This window comes from Etheostoma spectabile, chromosome 11, assembly GCF_008692095.1.
Source record: "Etheostoma spectabile isolate EspeVRDwgs_2016 chromosome 11, UIUC_Espe_1.0, whole genome shotgun sequence".
Classification (NCBI taxonomy): domain Eukaryota; kingdom Metazoa; phylum Chordata; class Actinopteri; order Perciformes; family Percidae; genus Etheostoma; species Etheostoma spectabile.
The window spans coordinates 21,963,945-21,972,052 of NC_045743.1; the positions used below are offsets into that span (position 1 = coordinate 21,963,945).

General features: G+C 41.5%; 1 long non-coding RNA gene across 1 annotated transcript in view; it reads right to left on the reverse strand.

The window, feature by feature from the left end:
- Positions 1 to 7,898, reverse strand: part of LOC116698102 (uncharacterized) — a 15,773-nt gene extending 7,875 nt beyond the window's left edge. Inside the window, exons 1-2 of the long non-coding RNA XR_004334118.1 lie at positions 7,802 to 7,898; positions 2,568 to 2,570 (exon numbers count right to left, since the gene is read on the reverse strand). This is a non-coding gene — a long non-coding RNA (uncharacterized LOC116698102). The remainder of the gene's footprint in view (positions 1 to 2,567; positions 2,571 to 7,801) is intronic.
- Between the last annotated feature and the right edge of the window lie 210 nt (positions 7,899 to 8,108).

Genomic DNA, 8,108 nt, shown 5'->3' on the forward strand with positions numbered 1-8,108 from the left:
TTTAAGGGGGAACAGAGTCTATTGGCTATTTAGTTTTTTTTCCTGGAACACCTCACTTCCACATTTTGCACTTACTGCTGTGTCTTGTGAAGACTGTTTACATCTCTGTGCTCATCATATGTACATTGTAGGCCCGGGTGTTATTGTTGAATACATTGTGAATACATACAGTTGTGCTCATAAGTTTACATACCCATGATAAAGTTGACTAAAAAGAGGAATAAAAAAAATCATCTTTTGGAAATTTATCTCAATACCTTAATTACAAATGAAGTAAAATCCAACCTTTAAGGAGACCAATTTTCTTTATGAATGAATAATGTATTGTAAATAAATAAATGTTCAAAGGGGGCATAAGTATACACCCCCCTAGGTTAAATTACCATAGAGGCAGGAAGCTTTTTATTTTTAAAGGCCAGTTATTTCATGGATCAGGATACTTTGCATCCTGATGAAGTTCCCTTGCCCTTTGGAATTAAAGTGGCCCCCCTCCCCCCATATCATCACATACCCTTCACCATACCTAGAGATTGGCATGGGATACTTTCCATAAAATCATCTCTCAATGCAAATCAAACCAGCTATTAGTCTAGCTGAAATAAAACCATACCATGTATACTTATGCTGACTGTATTTTAAGGAATAACATTTATTTATTTACAATACATTATTCATTCACAATGAAAATTGGTGTCCCTAAAGGTTGGATTATACCTCATCTTTTAATTAAGGCATCAAGATAAATTTAGAAAAGTTTTTTTATTCCTTTTTTTAGTCAACTTTACAATGGGTATGTAAACTTATGAGCACAACTGTATTTCTAAAATTGAATGATGTTGACTAGACTATCAAATTGTGAGTTTTCCATACAAACTAAAACAACCTTTGAATGGACAGTAGACGTTCCACCAAAACAAGTTCTTTCCTGAAGCTATTGGTTTGGATTGTGATGCATGTTTTTTCTCCTATCCAGTAATGCTGTGTAGACTAGACAGACCCTCTTGTGCAGCACTGTGGAGGAAGGTCAGGCAATGAGAGACTACTGCTCATGTGAAAAAAAGTATAATGAAGCCTTTCTATCTATCTAGGCAAATAAAAAGGAAAAGTTCCAGTTTCTTACAAAGGTTGGCCTCCCTGGCTCATTGTGGCATAAGAGAGGGGCGTTTTTTTTATTTTTTATTTATTTTTTGACAGCGACTGACACATCGAGTTAGGAGTGTGTTTCAAGTGATGCCAACAGACCTCCTGTCCTTGTCCCTCTTTCCACCTTTTGTTTGTGAGTAGCAATCATCTCGTGTCCCAGGCAGGCTTACTAGTGAGGCTTGCTTGACCCCCCCGTCCAAACCTCTCCCCACTGCTGTTTATGGAGGAAGTGCCAACTAGGCTCTTATTATTCCAGCTGGGCGTGAGCTACCTCTGCCACGCAGCCCGGGTTGTAGAGAGAGAGAAAAAAAAGAGATACTTTTCAGAGCAGAGCTCGCGTACACATCCCTGTGTGTGCCAAATATCTTTTTCATCCTTTCTGTAAGATAACAAACAAGGGGAAGTCATTTCACTACAGCTCCCTGTCAGAGGGTAGACTTAAAAAAAGGTTGGATGACCCTTGTGAGAGGGTTATCCGCTATGTGAGCATTCTTCTCCGTGTCTGAGGAGGGTGGATCCATTGAGGTGTCAGAAATGAGGTAAGAAGTTGCACGCCAGGGAGTTGGAGGGTCAAACAGGGTTGGGTTTGTTTTTCAAACAGACACTGCCAGCGCCGATCCTTGCACAGAGTGTGAGGGTCTTGACGTGGAGCCGCTTCCTGCTCTGAGGCCTGTGTGCATGATCTGTTCCAGCAAGGGCTGACTAGTCAGCACTGGCTCAGGTGATGCTGGCAAAGGGCAAGTTTAACATGGCAGCTCTCACGTGCTCCAGAAACGGTTTTGCAGAGAGGTGATGGCACCTCAAATTGGTAGGATTTAGAAACTTCATTCATGCAGCAAGTTTTCACCAGCAATAAGTCACATTGGCAGCCACGTTAGCCAAAACACCTCCCTTAGCCTTACTGTAATCATATACTGGAATGATGTAGCACCCACATCAACACTGTTTGGTAGCCACAGCCAAAGTTCTGTGGATTTGCCTCATTCACCTCCATTACTCCTTTAAATTGCAAACAGAAAACTCTTGCACTGAAACTATGTTTCAAGTGCAGTTTAATTTATTTCCCTACATCTAGAGTTTACGGACGGCCTGTAATGCAATATGCTATGTTTTATGAAAGGGTGTGAAACACGTGAATCCACTTTAAAAACCCTGTATTCGTTTGTCCTCAACATGTGTTCATTATGAAGTGAGAGGAAATTAAATGCAACTCATGTACAATGTTCAAAGAGACTGAAATATGAAGCGCAAGAGGCACCACTGAAGTTAAAAAGCAATATGATACACACAAATGGTGCATTATGACTAAGTACATCTTTACTACAGCACTGTACTTAAGTCCAAATGTTAAGGTACTTGTACTTCACTTGAGTCATGCCACTTTCTACTTCTACTCCGTTACATTTCAGAGAGAAATATTCTACTAGCTACTCAACTACATTCATTAGCTTTGGTTACTAGTTACTTTAGTTACTCCGCTACATTCATCTGAAAGCTTTAGTTACTAGTGACTTTAGTTACTAGTTACTTTAGACATAAAATTTGTGCACACCAAACACATGTATATTATAAAATCTGATTTTTTATTATAAAGTAACATAGCAACACTACAACGTCGTCCAGGTCCAGCTGAGATGATGATGTCATTAAACACACAGCTGGTTGGATCCTTTATACTTTTTACTATCTAATGGGAGGATTGTTCTGCATTGAGTACTTTTACTTTTAATACTTTAAGTACATTTTCCTGATGACAATCACATACTTAAGTCAGGCCTTTTACTTGCAACAGATTACATATGTATAATATATATTTGAAGTTTGAATATATGCAAAAAGAACAAATATTCCGACCTGGCCGCTGAAGCATCCCAGGCCGGTTGGAAGACCAGCATCTTCCATGTCAAGTACTGCCGACAAAAGCAGTAACTGGCTCTGGGTCAAGCGTAAGGACCCCAACTGGGCATCAAGGTAGAGAAAGATGGTATGCGGTCAGGTTTAGTCCCGACTCAGGGAGGACGCCCCTGTCATGCAGAGCACATAAGGGAAATGGAGGGGATGGCATAGAGGGGGTGTACCTGGGACGCTGGGTATACTGTTGAGCCCTCTGGAGACATCATGGCCTTCAGAAACATTTATCAAGCAGGGTGCCCTAGGATCCTATGCAGGGTGCCCTAGGATCCTTGGCAGGGTGCCCTAGGATCCTAGGTAGGGTGCCCTAGGATCCTGGGCAGGGCGCCCTGGATGACCCTAATGACTTACCTTACCCTTCGTTTAATCACCCCACACCAACTGCTACTGGCAAGAGTTTCCTACTAAAGGGATGAAACATCTAGTTCTATTAGCTTTACTGGAGTTTGAGTATATAGAATGAACCTTGAATATGTTGAATGAAATTCTGAATATACGGAGTGGAAACTATTAACTAATTAATCAATATATCCAGCCTTTAATTCCATGTATTCAGACTTCCATTCCATATATTCACCATTTCATTCCATTTATTCAGACTTTCATTCCATACATTCACCCTTTAATTCCATATATTTAGACTTTCATTCCATATGTTCAGACTTTCATTCCATATATTCAGCCTTTCATTCCAAATCATTCCACATATTTAAACTTCAAATACTATATATACACAGAATGACTTCCTAAACAGCATGCCATTATTTAAATATATTGACAATGATAATGTATTCTTTATTAATACCACTTGGGAAAATCACATTTTCCACTCTGTTGTTATTACACACATTACACAAAGGTCTTAACTACACACACATGCTCAGTACCTATACATGCACTAAATGGCAAGATGTCAGAGTTAGGGGGGGGGGGTTGGGGCATGCCCTAGAAGGCGCCCCGAACGTTGGGGGTTTGGTGCCTTGCTCAAGAGCACCTTGGCAGTGCCCAGGAGGTAACTGGCATCTGTCCAGAAACCAGTCCCCACCATACTTGGTCCCAATGGGAACTTAAACCAGCAACCCTCTGGTTCCCAACCCAACTCGCTCAGACTGACCTATTGCAACCCCATATACAGTATTATATATTATATATATATATATATATATATATATATATATATATATATATATATATATATATATAATATATACACACACGTATATACGTATACACATGTATGTATATATATATATACTGTATATCAAACATCCCAAAGTTGTTGTAAACCAGCCCCATAAATAATGTCAAGGGTTTGGATATATATTGGATATTGGATTTTCTCCTCTTTATTGGATTTGCTCCTCTTTATGTACACCTTTTCCTATTCCTACCTGTCGGGCCTGGCTTTGTGTTTGACACGGTGGTGGAAAAGCTTTCCGGCCTAATTCAGCCACTTAATAACGTCATTTAATGCATTGTTAAACACATTAAAAGCCGGTTGCTTCACAATGCCGCCCGTTAATGTAGCGAGTAGAAAGGGCTCGAAGGGTTAGCGCAAAATTAGCCATTGACAGTTAGAATGATTATCTGGATCCAAATTACCTCTGGTTTTATTTTTTTATTTTGTTTATTTTTTTTCATATTCCTCCCTTGTTCAGCAGCCGTTGGTCACTCTCCGGGTGGCTGCTCAGCCTCTTCCCTCACAACAACTACTTTCACTTGCAGATGGAGCGACCTCGCCTGACCTCCCTTTACAGGTTCTCACTCGGTGTTTTTCTCCCCGTCTCTCTTTACAGATCGCTCATAATTAGCCAAGTGAGACGTAGAGAGAAAGATAGAAAGAGTTTTTTTGTTTTTTTTAAATGAGTGCTTCACTAATTGCGTCGCTTTATTATTTCCCGCCTGTATGAAAAGGGGTATTTAGCGAAATAGAAAACAGCTGCTGCATTTATCCCGCTCATTTGTTTTGACTGCCAGCGCCGATTCAGACCTGCTTCTGTTTCTCTGTTTGTGTACCTTTGCCCTGTGGTGCTGATGGTGGTGGGCGGTATGGAAATGAACAGTGCAGGGGATAGAAAGTGCACACTGTTATACCATTATTGACTGATACCATCCATCTGTCCATCCATCCATCCATCCATTGTTGACGCTTATTATTATTTCCAAGTTCCTCCAGGTGGATCCCAAGGGCGTTCCCCTGGGATCTATCATCTCCCCAGTGTGTTCTGAGCATTGACTGTAAAAAAAGAAAAGAAAAGATGGCCGCCGCATATCCACTGCCTCCCTAAATTAAGCCAAAATCTCCAGGATACGGGCAACACCATCTTATTTTAATGATCTTATTTTTAGAGCCAGAGACTGTACAGTAGTGATCCGGGGTGACCAATCCCAGCTGTTAAGCATAACAGTTCCTTTTTAAGGCATCAAATAACTTTCCCTATGGTTTGGGTTTGTTTCACACCTTGAAATATCCAAGTGTACCAAAATGCGTCATTAGAAATCACGCACTCCTCACACCTCTTATTGGTCAGATGTGTCTGGGGGCGGGAGCAAGACAGTAAATAGAGGAACAAGGTCCTGTGTTCTGGACTAGTGTATCTTTTTTCTTTTCCATGGTCAAACCAGCTCAATTCATTCAAGTAATCAGACATTGTTTGGCGAGCATCTGGTCTGGTCACAGCGACTTGGCTCTGCTCCGCCCTCTGCCAGCTTTAGGTTTTTGCTTTGACCCCGGCAGAGTGACCGCAGTCTGTTTCTGTCAGAGAAGATCTGCAAGCTGTCACAGTCTGCTAACTAACACCTAACTACAGGAGACATTAGCTTAGCCTGGCGGAGTATATAGCTGGTGCGGTTAGAGATCACGTTCTCAACACAAACGAACCCCTCCAGAATTTGACAGAAAGCATACCGAGACCATCTCATCGAGCAGGTCTCGGAATACTTGTTTGGTCTGCTTCTGATGCGCAACCGAGTGTGATTCCTGCATTCTCACCTGCCCATAAGAACCACACCAAGGGGGAAAACTCAAACAAAATGGAGTCTAGTCTGAAAGAGCCCTTAGATTGGCCCAGGTCCCATCCACAACCATGGAGGGGGCGGGATTTATGCAGCCATGTACTCTGCAGCCAGCCATTAATGGCCAACCTAGATATTGTCTAGTATTGACTTCACTTATACAGTCCATTCATAAACCCCTGGTTCTGAGTCTACACAGAGCTTAGTTAGACATGTCTGAAAAGAACCCTTAGGTCCCCGCCTGTGACCACCCATGTCGTTCTTTCAGACTCTGCACATGGGTCAAGACCAGGCCACCAGACTAGTCAAGTCTAGCCCTACAACTGGGACCAATTTTCCCATCCTCAATGATAAAATGCCAATTCTCTGTCAGGTGGATTAGGAAAATTACATTTATCTTAAATTATCCTATCATTTTTATCCACTCTTCTTTTGAACACACAAGTCATTGTTGACATGCCGGTTTGTGCACGCATATAATTACAGTCTGAATGTGTGTGTGAGTGTCTGCATCTGTATCTGTGTTTACTCATTTAAATCTGTGTATTTGTTGAAGTTTCTCTGCAAGCTTGCGTGTGTGAAACTCATGCTCATTCATATTTACCAGATATTGTTCCTCCTTGTGTTCTACTGTATGAATCTGACGTAGTTTGTATTCTGTAGGCTTAACTGTAAACAGATTTTTATGTTCTCTGTTGCAGCCTATGGGACCAAAAAGGCAGGCAGAGGTCGATCCAGGACAAGGGCATCTGCCGAGGGTGTGAATAATGCAGCGCTGCTCTACAGAATAACCGCAACAATATATCATCATAAAGCAAATAAACACAGCGCTATATCCACTCGGTCTGATACAGTCTGCTTTGGGATCCAAAGGTGGGTTGTGGCACTAAAACAGTGGGTCCACAGATTTGAAATTGATCGATTGAGCAATCTTGAAGGTGAAAACAGCAGCAACACTTAAAAGTACTGTGGAGAACACACTGTTAAAACCACATTGTTCAAACTGACAGTGACCTTTATCAAGGTCATCATCTCAAACACTTTCAAAGTTCTTTTTTCTGAAATGGACTTTCAAAGTGTTTCTTTGATGACCCCCCGCTGAATGTTGAAGGCTAGAACACATCGGTATAAACAAGAATGTTTTTTCTCTAAACTGGAGTGCTGGAGTTCACCTTGGAATAGTGACAAGAGATGCTTCTCATGTTGCTTAGATGAGATCTCCCGACTTTTTGGCTGAAGCAGAAGTTGTTCTCCCCCTCCTGTTTGGAGGCTCTCTCGTAGCTCTTATTTCTGCCACGAGGAGCTATCATCGAGGAGCTATTGGCTTCTTATACACAAGAGCAGCCCTGCAGCTGAAGGAGTTGCTAACTCCACCCAAACAGCCAATGATTTCACTTGACACTTCAGAGGAAAGGGTGTCTCATCCCTCTGAAACACATATGCTCGTTGCCTATATCCTCCCATGATTTCCTCTCCCGTGCCTCCGCGGGGGGAGGGAATTAGACAAGAGGAAGGCAAGTGAAGGAGTAGAGGAGGCAATTCAAGCTACATGAAATGCACCAGCAACCAGCATCTATTATAAGGTAAAGCTCTAGTTTATGGTCCATACCTCGGTCTACATGTGAGATCCCAGGCTTTTTTACAACGGTTGGATAATTAATGGTTGCAGGACCTTCAAGTTGTATGTGACACACACACACACACACACACACACACACACACACACACACACACAACGTAATTGTATATTACAATATCTTGATATATGATTTCATCACGATATGAGTCCATTAAAAGTCGATAAATGATCATTTTGAATTATTGCCCAGCCCTTAAAAAGTGATAGTAACAGAACAGCCTGTACATTTTTTTCTTCTTTTTATTATGCTTTTATCTATCTCACGAGGGGAAATTTAAAAATTCACAATTTTCACTGTGTTACATACATTAAACACAGGCATGAACTACAAACATACTCAGGATCTATACATGCTATACACATGGAGAGATGTCAGAGTGAGGGGGCTGCTCGGAGAAGG